Here is a 12,668-nt window from a genome sequence, read left to right as displayed (position 1 = left end):
CAAAAAATGGAAATTGTCCACAAGCTCTTGAAGAATTTAAATTGGAGCTTATCAAAAAATGGAAACCTTATGGCAAGAAAAGTGGGAAACAGTTCAAAGAGAAAAATAACAGTCTAATGAGCAAGACCACCCAATTGGATAAACAGCTGGAAGCCACGAAAAGCAGGATAGACTAAATTAAAAAGGAAATTCAAAGGACTATATCAGAAGATCAGAAGATCAAACCAGAAAACCAAAAGATTATAACAGAAAACCAGGCCCTAAGAACCAGAATTGGGCAACTGGAAACCAATGATTTGCAAAACAGCAAGAATTTATAAAGCAAAGTCAAAAGACTGACAAAATAGAAGAAAACATAAAATATCTCACTGACAAGATGACAGATCAGGAAAACAGATCAGGAAAACAAGACAATTTGAGAATCATTGGTCTACATGAAAAGCCAGAAATAAACAGAAATCTTCAGATCATACTACAAGAAATCATCCAAGACAACTACCCTGATTATCTTGAACAAGGGGAAAAGTAGACATTGAAAGAGTTCATAGAAAACCCTCTACATTAAATCCTCAAAAGACAACTCCCAGGAATATAATTGTCAAATTTCAGAGCTTTCAAGCTAAGGAGAAAATTCTACAAGCCAAAAAGAGACAATTCAGATACCAAGGAATACCAATCAGGATCACACAAGACCTGGCAGCTTCCACACCAAAGGACCGCAAGGCCTGGGACATGATATTCAGAAAGGCAAGAGAATCGGTTCTTCAACCAAGAATTACTTATCCATCAAAACTGACTATATACTTCTAGGAGAAAGTATGGACATTCAACAAAATAGAAGATTTCCAAGTATTTGTAAAGAAAAGACCAGAACTAAGTGGAAATATTGATATCCAAACACAAAGATCAAGAGAAACATGAAAAGTTAAATAAGAAAGATAGGGAAAAGGGGAATTTTTTTTATTCAAACCCTCTCCTTTAAGGGATACAATTAGATCAAATTATATATATTAATATATGGGGGAAATGTTATTTGTAACTCTCAAAAATTGTATTCATTAATATAGTAATTCAAAGAAGCATTCACAGGAAGAGATTGGGGCATTAAGGGATATAAGATGATAAGCAAAAAAAGAAAAAGGGGGGAGGCAATCGAAGATGGCACCAAGAGATACTTGAAGAATTAAAATAAATAGGATAATCTTTATCACACAAAGATACACATGGGACGGGGAGGGGAAGAATACTCTTATAAGAAGGAGAGAGAATGCTAATAAGTAATACTTAATTCTTACTCTCAGTGAAATCAATTCTGAGAGGGAAGAATATCCAGATCCATTGGGGTCTTGAATTCTATCTTATCCTACAGGGTAAGTGAGAAGGAAAAACTAAGGGGGTAGGGGGAGGGAGTATAAAAAAGGAGGGAAAGAGAAGGGTAAGGGAACTTAACAGATCCTAAAAGAACAAGAAGGAAACAAAAAGGGAGAGGCCAGAAAGGGAAGCATATTAAGGGAGGGAATTACGGGAATTGATTAAAAGTAAACCACTGGTTTAAAAGGATATAGCAAAAGAAAAAAGGACAGAACTAGGAGAGGATATCAAAATGCTAGGGAATAAACAAGTGGCAATCATAACTTTGAACGTGAATGGGATGAACTCACCCATAAAACGAAAATAAATAGGACAGTGGCTTAGAATCCTACCATATGTGGTTTATAAGAAACACACCTGAGGCGGGTAGATATTCACAAGGTTAGAATTAAAGGTTGGGGCAAAAGCTATTGGGCCTCAACTGATAGAAAGAAGGCAGGATTTGCAATCATGATATCTGACAAAGCCAAAGGAAAAATAGATCTGATTAAAATGGATGGGGAAGGTAAATACATCCTGATAAAAGGGAGTATAGGCAATGAGGAAATATCCATAAACAATATGTATGCACCAAATGGTATAGCTCCCAAATTTCTAATGGAGAAACTAGTGGAATTGAAGGAGGAAATAGATAGTAAAACTATACTAGTGGGAGACCTGACCCTACCACTATCAAGTTAAGATAAATCAAATCAAAAAATAAATAAGAAAGAGGTAAAAGATGCGAATGAAATCTTAGAAAAATTAGAATTGATAGATATATGGAGAAAAATAAATAGGGACAAAAAGGAATACACCTTTTTAGCAGCACATGGTACATTCACAAAGATTGAACGTGTACTAGGTTATAAAAACATGGCAAACAAATACAGAAAAGCAGAAATAATAAATGCAACCTTTTTAGATCATAACACAATAAAAATTATGATCAGCAAGGGTTGTTACAGACAAAAGAGTAGTTGCCTTAAACAGTGAGCATGAAAATATGGTTTCAATACTTTTCTTGAGTTAAATCTAAAATAAAGTGGTCACCATGGGAAAATTCCCAAATATTAAAATATACCCAAGTCAGCTGGGTTTTATTGAGATTTTAATTAATACAAATGAGGAATTAAGGAAAGAGAGAGACTAAGAGGAAATAATGGGAAAGGGGCCTAGGCCATTGGCCTAGGCATGAGCTTTAAGAGAGACCAGTCAGTCTTTAATCCACTCACCACAAGATTTGTCCCAAGCAAGATTCCAGTGTTCAGAGAGACCCAGCTACTCCAACTAGTCCAAGCTCCAAATCAGCTACCAAGGCTGAATTCCCTCTTCTGAGCCCCAGCAGCTTTCTCTGAACTCCTGTCCTCCAATTCAGCTCCAAAGCTGAATTAACTTTCAGCGGTCTTCTGACTTCCTTTTAAAGAGAAATTTCTCCTATGTCACCTCCCCTAAGCTTTTATGTCTACCAATCACAGTAGACATTTTCCAAAGGGCTGACCATTCTTAATTCACACCTGAGTAGACTAAAACTTTTGAGTAGTTCACACCTAAGTAGACTAATCTTGGCCTTTGCAAGTTGCCTGATTAATCTGATCTGCATAGGTACTTAGCACCCCTTTGTATTACATCTAAAAATAGACCTAGCATAAGGGTTCTTGCTTCACTTTAAGTATGGGTTGAGTACTTTTCATTGTTCAGTAAGGAGTTTACAACTTTATCTTCCCCTAAAGTATGCCTAAGTATGGGTGGAATAATGTTAGAGTTCCCATCTTCCTGACCAAAGTCCCTTCATTGTTTTAAAATGGGGAATGGTCCTAACCAAAAGTTCTAAGGTAGAGTCTGAGAATTTTTAAGATTCACAAGTCTGAGAAATTTTAAGATTCACAGGGTACATGGAGAGCCAAATCAAAAATTAATTAGAAATTAAATAATATGATTCTCCAAAATCAGTTAGAGAACAAATCATAGAAACAATAATTTCATTGAAGAAAATGACAATGATGAGACATCCTTTCAAAATCTATGGGATACAGCCAAAGCAGTACTCAGGGGGAAATGTATAACCTTGAGTTCATATATTAACAAATTAGGGAGGACAGAGTTCAATGAATTGGACATGCAAATCAAAAAAGTTGAAAGCGAACAAATTAAAAATCCCCAGAAGAAAACTAAATTAGAGAGCATAAAAATTAAGGGAGAAATTAATAAATTCAGAAGGGAAAGAACTATTGAACTAATAAATGAGACTAGAAGCTGGTATTTAAAAAAAAACAAAATAGACAAAATACTGATCAATGTAAATTTATAAAAAAGGAAAGAAGAAAACCAAATTAATAGTATCATAAATGAAAAGGAGACCTCACCTCCAATGAAGAGGAAATTAAGGTAATCATTAAAAACTAGTTTGCCAAATTATATGGCAATAAATATGCAAATCTAGGTAATATGGATGAATATTTACAAAAATATAAATTGCCTCGATTAACAGAAGAAGAAATAGAATTCTTAAATAATCCCATATCAGAAAAAGAAATTGAATAAGCCATCAAAGAACTCCCTAAGAAAAAAAATCCTCAGAGCCTGATGGATTCACCAGTGAATTCTATCAAACATTCAAAGAACAGTTAATCCCAATACTATACAAACTATTTGACATAATAAGCAAAGAGGGAATTCCACCAAACTCCTTTTATGACACAATATGGTATTGATTCCAACACCAGGCAGGTCAAAAATGGAGAAATAAAACTACAGACCAATCTCCTTAATGAACATAGATGCAAAAATCTTAAATAGGATACTAGCAAAAAAGACTCCAACAAGTCATCACAAGGGTTATTCACTATGATCAGGTGGGATTTATACCAGGAATGCAAGGATAGTTCAAAATTAGGAAAACCATCCACATAATTGACCATATCAACAAGCAAACCAACAAAAATCACATGATTATTTCAATAGAGGCAAAAAAAGCCTTTGACAAAATACAACATCCATTCCTATTGGAAAAACTAGAAAGTATAGGAATAGGAGGGTCTTTCCTAAAAATAATAAACAGTATTTATGTAAAACCATCAGCCAACATCATCTGCAATGGGGATAAACTAGATGCATTTCCAATAAGATCAGGAGTGAAACAAGGATGCCTGTTATCACCACTATTATTTAGCATTGTACTAGAAACACTAGCAGTGGCAAGTAGAGAAGAAAAAGAAATTGAAGGTATTAAAATTGGCAATGAAGAGACCAGACGAAGCTATCACTCTTTGTGGATGATATGATGGTATACTTAAAGAATCCTATAGATTAAATAAAAAGCTAGTGGAAATAATCAACAACTTTAGCAAAGTTGCAGGTTACAAAATAAACTCACATATGTCATCAGCATTTCTATATATCTCCAACACATCTCAGCAGCAAGAATTAGAAAGAGAAATTCCATTTAAAATCACCCTAGACAATATAAAATACTTAGGAATCTATCTGCCAAGACAAACACAGGAACTATGTGAACACAACTACAAAACACTCTCCACACAACTAAAACTAGACCTGAACAATTGGAAAAACATTAACTGCTCATGGGTAGGATGAGCCAATATAATAAAAATGACCATCCTACCCAAACTCATTTATCTATTTAATGCCATACCCATTGAACTTCCACAAATTTTTTTTTTACTGATTTAGAAAAAAACCATAACAAAGTTCATTTGGAAGAACAAAAGATCAAGGATATCCAGGGAAATCATGAAAAATAAATACAAAGGAAGGTGGCCTTGTAGTCCCAGATCTCAAGCCATACTATATAGCAGTGATCATCAAAACAATATGTTACTAACTAAGAGACAGAAAGGAAGATCAATGGAATAGACTTGGGGTAAGTGACCTCAGCAAGACAGTCTATGACAAGCTGAAAGATCCCAGCTTTGGGGACAAAAATCCATTATTTGATAAAAACTGCTGGGAAAATTGGAAGACAGTGTGGGAGAGACAAGGTTTGGATCAATATCTCACACCCTACACCAAGATAAACTCAGAATGGGTAAATTACTTGAACATAAAGAAGGAAACTATAAGTAAATTATGTGAACACAGAATAGTATACATGTCATATCTTTGGGAAGGGAAAGATTTTAAAACCAAGCAAGACTTAGAAAGAGTCACAGAATGTAAAATAATTTTGATTATATCAAATTAAAAAGGGTTTGTAAAAACAAAACCAATGCAACCAAAATCAGAAGGGAAATAACAAATTGGGAAACAATCTTCATAACAAAAACCTCTGACAAAGGTCTAATTACTCAAATTTACAAAGAGCTAAATAAATTGTACAAAAAATGAATCCATTCTCCAAATGATAAATGGGCAGGGGACATGAATAGGCGATTTTCAGTCAAAGATCAAAACTATTAATAAGCACATGAAAAAGTGTTCTAAATCTCTTATAATCAGAGAAATGCAAATAAAAACAACTCTGAGGTATCACCTCACACCTAGCAGATTGGCTAACATGACAGCAAAGGAAAGTAATGAATGCTGGAGGGAATGTGGCAAAGTCAGTAAATTAATTCATTGCTGGTAGAGTTGTGAATTGATCCAACCATTCTTGAGGGCAATTTGGAACTATGCCCAAAGGGCACTAAAAGACTGCCTGCCCTTTGACCCAGCCATAGCACTGCTGGGTTTATACCCCAAAGAGATAATAAGGAAAAAGACTTATACAAGAATATTCATAGCTGAGCTCTTTGTGGTGACCAAAATTTGGAAAATGAATGGATGCAGTTCAATTGGGAAATGGCTAAACAAATTATGGTTTATATTGGTGATAGAATACTATTTTGCTCAGAGGAATAATAAAGTGGAGGAATTCCATGTGATCTGGAACAGCCTCCAGGAAGTGATGCAGAGTGAAAAGAGCAGAGCCAGGAGAATATTGAACACAGAGACTGATACACTGTGGTACAATCAATTGTAATGGACTTCTCCATTAGTGGCAATGCAGTGTTCCTGAACAACCCAGTGGGATCTATGAGAAAGAACACTATCCACATTCAGAAGAAAAACTGTGGGAGTAGAAACACAGGAGTAAAATAACTGCTTGATTACATGGGTTGATGGGATATGACTGGGGATGTAGATTCTAAATGAACATCCTAATGCAAACACCAACAACATGGAAATACGCTCTGATCAAGGACACATGTAATACCCAGTGGAATTGTGCATCTGCTATGGAAAGGGCACAGGGAGGGGAGGGAGGAATAGAATATGATTTTTGTAACCAAGGAATAATGTTTAAAATTGACCAAATAATATATTTTTTTAAAAATCCACTAGAGTGATTTGAGGAAGTAAGATATGAGAGAACACTCTGGAGGCCAGAGTTTCTTTTTGGTTGCACAATAGCCACCAAAATTGTTGCCGGTAAAATGAAATAAAGGTAAAGTCCAAACACCTGATTTATTAGCAAAGTTATGCAATTTGCAAAGAAATAGAGTTCAAAATATTTCAGTTGGCTAAAATTCCTAAAGGAAAACTTACTTGAGATTTTAATAATAAAATCAGTTACCATTTATAAATTTACTATTTTTAGATTTAGGGACCTTACAGAGTTTTGGGCCTTCTGATTAGTTTGCTCTACCTGCATAACAACAGTGAAGTGACATGATTTATAGGCAAAGTACACTTTAATTTGGGAAAGCAAAGCTTAACTCAAGAAGTTGTGAAAAATTTCAGCAATGATGCAAAATGGAGTTAATTTGGTTCACTGTTATTATTTTCTTTGTTTTTTTAAATTTTAAACATTATTTTATTTGGTCATTTCCAACATTATTCACTGGAAACAAAGATCATTTTCTTTTCCTCCCCTCCCCCCTCCCACCACCTTTCCCTCTCCCATAGCCGACCCACGATTCCACTGGTTATCACGTGTTCTTACTCGAACCCATTTCCCTGTTGTTGGTATTTGCATTAGAGTGTTCATTTAGAGTCGCTCCTCAGTCATATCCCCTCAGTCACTGTAGTCAAGCAGTTGCTTTTCATCGGTGTTTCTACTCCCACAGTTTATCCTCTGCTTGTGGATAGTATTTTTTAGATCCCTGCAGATTGTTCAGGGACATTGCATTGACACTAATGGAGAAGTCCATTACATTCGATTGCACCGCAGTGTATCAGTCTCTGTGTACAATGTTCTCCTGGTTCTGCTCCTTTTCCTCTGCATCACTTCCTGGAGGTTGTTCCAGTCTCCATGGAATTCCTCTACTTTATTATTCCTTTTAGCACAATAGTATTCCATCACCAACAGATACCACAATTTGTTCAGCCATTCCCCAATTGATGGGCATCCCCTCATTTTCCAATTTTTGGCCACCACAAAGAGTGCAGCTATGAATATTCTTGTACAAGTCTTTTTCCTTATTATCTCTTTGGGGTACAAACCCAGCAGTGCTATAGCTGCATCAAAGGGCAGACAGTCTTTTATCACCCTTTGGGCATAGTTCCAAATTGCCCTCCAGAATGGCTGGATCAATTCACAACTCCACCAGCAATGAATTAGTGTCCCCACTTTGCCACATCCCCTCCAGCATTCATTACTTTCCATAGCTGTCATGTTAGCCAATCTGTTAGGTGTGAGGTGATACCTCAGAGTTGTTTTGATTTGCATCTCTCTGATTATAAGAGATGTAGAGCACTTTTTCATGTGCTTATTAATAGTTTTGATTTCTTTGGCTGAGAACTGCCTTTTCATGTCCCTTGCCCATTTGTCAATTGGAGAATGGCTTGATTTTTTGTACAATTGATTTAGTTCTTTGTAAATTTGAGTAATTAAACCTTTGTCAGAGGTTTTTATGAAGATTGTTTCCCAATTTGTTGCTACCCTTCTGATTTTGGTTACATTGGTTTTGTTTGTACAAAAACTTTTTAATTTGATGTAATCCAGATTATTTATTTTGCATTTTGTAACTCTTTCTAATAAATGTTATTATTTTCAAAGAACTTTAGGATTTTTCTGATAAAATAAACCTAAAACCAGAAAGTTTTGAGACATCTATAATTACAATTTTGTTGGCACAAAATTATTAAATTATATTAATGACATTTTATATGCTGCTATTGTAAGTTAGGCATGACTCAGGTTTTGTATTTTGAATTTAGAATTGGATCAAAATGAGGAATTCTTATCCATCTAACATTCATTTAACTATGTGGATGGATATTAAAAAAGTCTATGAAGCAAGGACATGCTGCTTCAGGTAATTATAGCTTCCCTGTATTAGTCATGCTGTGGATCCACCATTAGAAACATCAGAGAGCTGGAGTTCCTTGTGGTCTTTTGTATTCAGGACACTAGAAAGCCACTTCAATAGCACAAATCATAGTCTCCAGACTCTATCAAATAAAAGGACAATTGTAAGTATTTTTTTTTCTTTAGGGAAAAGAGTTTTCTCAATCTGTGTGGTGTAGTGTCAAAGCAAAAGCTGTCCTAGTGTACAAAACTGGGCCTACAAAATATTGGTCTCATCATTGCTATATATGGTTAAAATTTAATATATAAAATATTATAAACATGAATGATGTATTACTCTTTGTATTGTTATGTATTACTATAATAAGGGGAAAAACTTTTCAAATATAGTTTCAGATGTTCTGAGTAGAAAATTAGGTTAGAAAAAAGTAAGAATGCCTAATATCGAAAATACAATTAAATATATGTAAATAGATAATCTGGTTCAATTTACATAGAACTCATTTGAGACCTTCTGTTTTATATAATTTAAATAGAGAATAGATTTAGGTGATAATAACCCTCTTTTCTATTGTATTTTACCCAAGTCTTTCAAAGTTTTAATAGAATTTTTTTTATAGTAAAAACGTTCAAGGAAGCATACCAAGCTTTACCCATAACAGAATGAGATACGACATTTTTATTGTACTGGATCATCTGTCGTGTAAACAAACATTTAATTTCAAGAACATCCAGAAAATGGAAATATATTCAATGTAAATTTAAAAGCTTCGATGCTTTTGAAGTGTAACTATTGTTGATTTCTCACCATTACCTAAGAGCTAACTTGTAAAAACCAAACTCAATATTTTCATTTCCAGGAAAGATTTTATTTTTACCTGCATGTAAGATGTTAGTTATCTTCATCTTTTCAGTACCTTGGGTTAGTCCTTTTTTTCTCCCTTTTTTTACTTTATGGTTCATATTCAACACATATCCTGTTAAGCCTTCCTTTAAATAAAATACTTTTAATTTGTCTTTTAATTTTCAGTATCCATTTCTCCTTTTAAAAGAATTATTTAAGAAATTGGTTTGTTTTCCATTAAATTAAATTTTTCTCATAGAATTCAATGTCATTCACCAAATATTTGACAATATTGTCTATCATACCAATTTTTTAAGTCGAGTTGACATCTTTATGGTCCTCACATATCCTTGTCACAAAGGCAATGAGGTAGGGTAGTGGATCAAGTGCCAGTCCTAGAGTCAGGAAGGACATTCTTTCCAAGTTCTAATGGCTTCAGACACTTACTAGCTCTGTGACCCTGGGTGAATCACTTAATCCTGCTTGCTCCAGTTTTCTTCTCTATTAAAAATAACATGGAGAAGGAAATGACAACTCATTCCACTATCTTTTCCAAGTAAACCCCAATGGGATCTTGAAGGGTCAGACACAACTGAGATGCCCGAATTGTAGTAATGTATGCTTTTACAGAAGACTGTCACTTGGTTTCCAGTCAACTTTTCTGTGAGCCTTTACATATCTACCAACCCTACAGAATATAGTTTACAACTCCATAAAAATTGTTTTGATTAATTCAATATCTAATCATTCCACTAATTGTGTCCTCAGAATTTACATAGTTTATAAATATTGGAGGTAATTTGAGGTAAGGAAGAAGGATAAAACATTTGTGTTCATTTCTGAATCTTGACAACCATCATCAGTCTTTGAGATTCAAAGAATGGTGCCTTCCCCAACTCCTCTTTATTGCCTATGATAATAACAAAAACCTAGCACCAAGGACTCATTTTTAAAAAATTTCCTGTCACCAGGATTACTGATTACATCAATTAGTCATCAGATACTAAGATACTATCAACCACTCCACAGTTCCTTTTGGAGTTTGTTTCTTCTAATCATCTTCTTTACTACACATTGGCTAAGTAGTTTAAATATAAAATGTTTGCTCCATACAATCAGATACGTAGCTGTGTGCTGAACTTGAATTATGGATCATCACAGTCCACTCCCGTGATGTAATATAAAGACAGTGAAAGGCTGACGCGACACTTGAGGACACAGATATGACATGGTCACTGACAGCTGCTCCCTTCCCACCTGGTGGATTGATTTGCAAAACACAGAAGCCCAGATCAAAGGAAGTAGTTGAGGAAGTATTCTGACTTTAATTGCTCAGCAATTCTAGAAATACTACCAGTGTCTTATCACCTGCTCATGTAAGTCACAGGGTCATAGATCTAGAACCAGAAGGAAGCTCAGGGGCTGTCTAAAACAATCTCCTCATTTTGCAGATGAGGGAACTGAGGCCAGAGAGATCAGGTGAATTGCCCAAGTTCACATACATCATTACTGTCAGATGTGGAATTTGAACCCAAGACTCCAAAGCTGATACTTTTTTTTCAGTTCTGGTATCATATTTTAAAAAGACCAGTGCTACCATTTCCTCCCACCTAACTAAATCAGTCAAATGCTTAATCATAGCTTCTGATACATTTCTCTTGATTTTGCTAAACATCTGGTCATAGGATTATTATGAAAAGAAAAATACTTGGTAAGTTCTAACCTTAAACCAATCTAGAACCTGGAGCTCATGGAGGGGATGACTTGCTCAAGGTCATGTTGATAATAACGGAAGAAGTTTGGCTTCCAGCCCCACATTGCTGATTCCAAGTCCATTGCTTCTCTGCAATTTACAAAGCCATGCCTTTCCAGATATTTTTGTATTACTGACATAACCATAATTATAACAGAAGTAGGTTTTAACATCACAAATAACTTTTTCACCAGAATTTACAGTTTGAGGCAATACATCTTGTCAAGTTCTTTTCACTTTAAAGGCAGCTGATGTGGAAGGAGCTGAACATCGTTCCCTGATAAGTGGCAGATTAATCACATTCTCTTTTTTATTAATAAATCAAATATTGAGGCAATAGCAGCCGTCTGGAAATTTATAGGAACCCCAAATCTAAAGATTTGCATACTGAATGCATGAGTAAAAATGAGATGGGCAACTTGTCAGTATTCACTCATTTTAATTACATAACAAAGTTGAGCACAATAATGAGGCAATTAGAGACAGAAAACATTAAGTATATGCATCATTCACTTGTAACCATAGTCTATCTAAAAATCAGTACTGCAATGATACATTTGAAAATTTTGGAATTTACAGGTGTCAAAAAGGAACAACTTTTATTAGGAATGAAAGTAGGGACAAAATGTACTTCTCATCGAATTGTTGTCATCTTTTGCCTTTTTTTTTTATCAGTAGTAATCTGTAATATAATAGAAGAAGAAAGGGTGTTCTTATTCATTTTGACATAATGGCTTATTTTACAAGAAAAAATCAATTTTGTCTCCCAATGTATATTCAACTATGAACTGATGAAACTATATTAACTAAGCATTTTATTTTTATATTAAAATCAATATGCATGTATTATTGATAATTTAAAGCTATGATTTCCCCATCAACTTGTGTTATACTTTCATCTCTTACAAATTAGTTTAACTTAATAAATTACTTGTCATTATAAAAAGGGATATGATTTTCCATCTACCTTATTGTGTTCAATGACTCTAGGATTATTATTTATGATTTTCCAGTCAGAATGAAACAAACTCTACAGGTAAATTAGTTTTGCAAAGAACAAGTAAATTTAGAAATAGATCAATTGTATAGAATGTAAAATTTTTCCATTATTAAGAGGCCACTATCTGTTTTTGTTTGGAAAACTGCATTATGTTACATTTAAATGTGTTTATAAGTGCTTTGGTGAGCAGTATGGCCTTACTACTTTCCAGGCATTTCTTACCCTATGGTCTTTTCAAAGTGCTATAAGAGTTCAGAGGAGGGGTAAGTTATTTCTGCCTGATGAGTTCAAGACAGGCCTCACAGAGGAAATGGTATTTGAACTGGGACTCAGAAGGATCAATAGCAACTGGAAAGGAAGAGCTAAAAGGAAATTGAGGTCAAGGATAACATTGTGTAAAAATGAAGGAAGAACAAAAGTCCATAGTTTATCTGGGAAGAGATGGATCAATTTGGGAAATGCTGCAACC

Source organism: Monodelphis domestica, chromosome 5, assembly GCF_027887165.1.
Source record: "Monodelphis domestica isolate mMonDom1 chromosome 5, mMonDom1.pri, whole genome shotgun sequence".
NCBI classification, from domain to species: Eukaryota; Metazoa; Chordata; class Mammalia; order Didelphimorphia; family Didelphidae; genus Monodelphis; species Monodelphis domestica.
Note: the sequence above shows the minus strand (reverse complement) of the source record.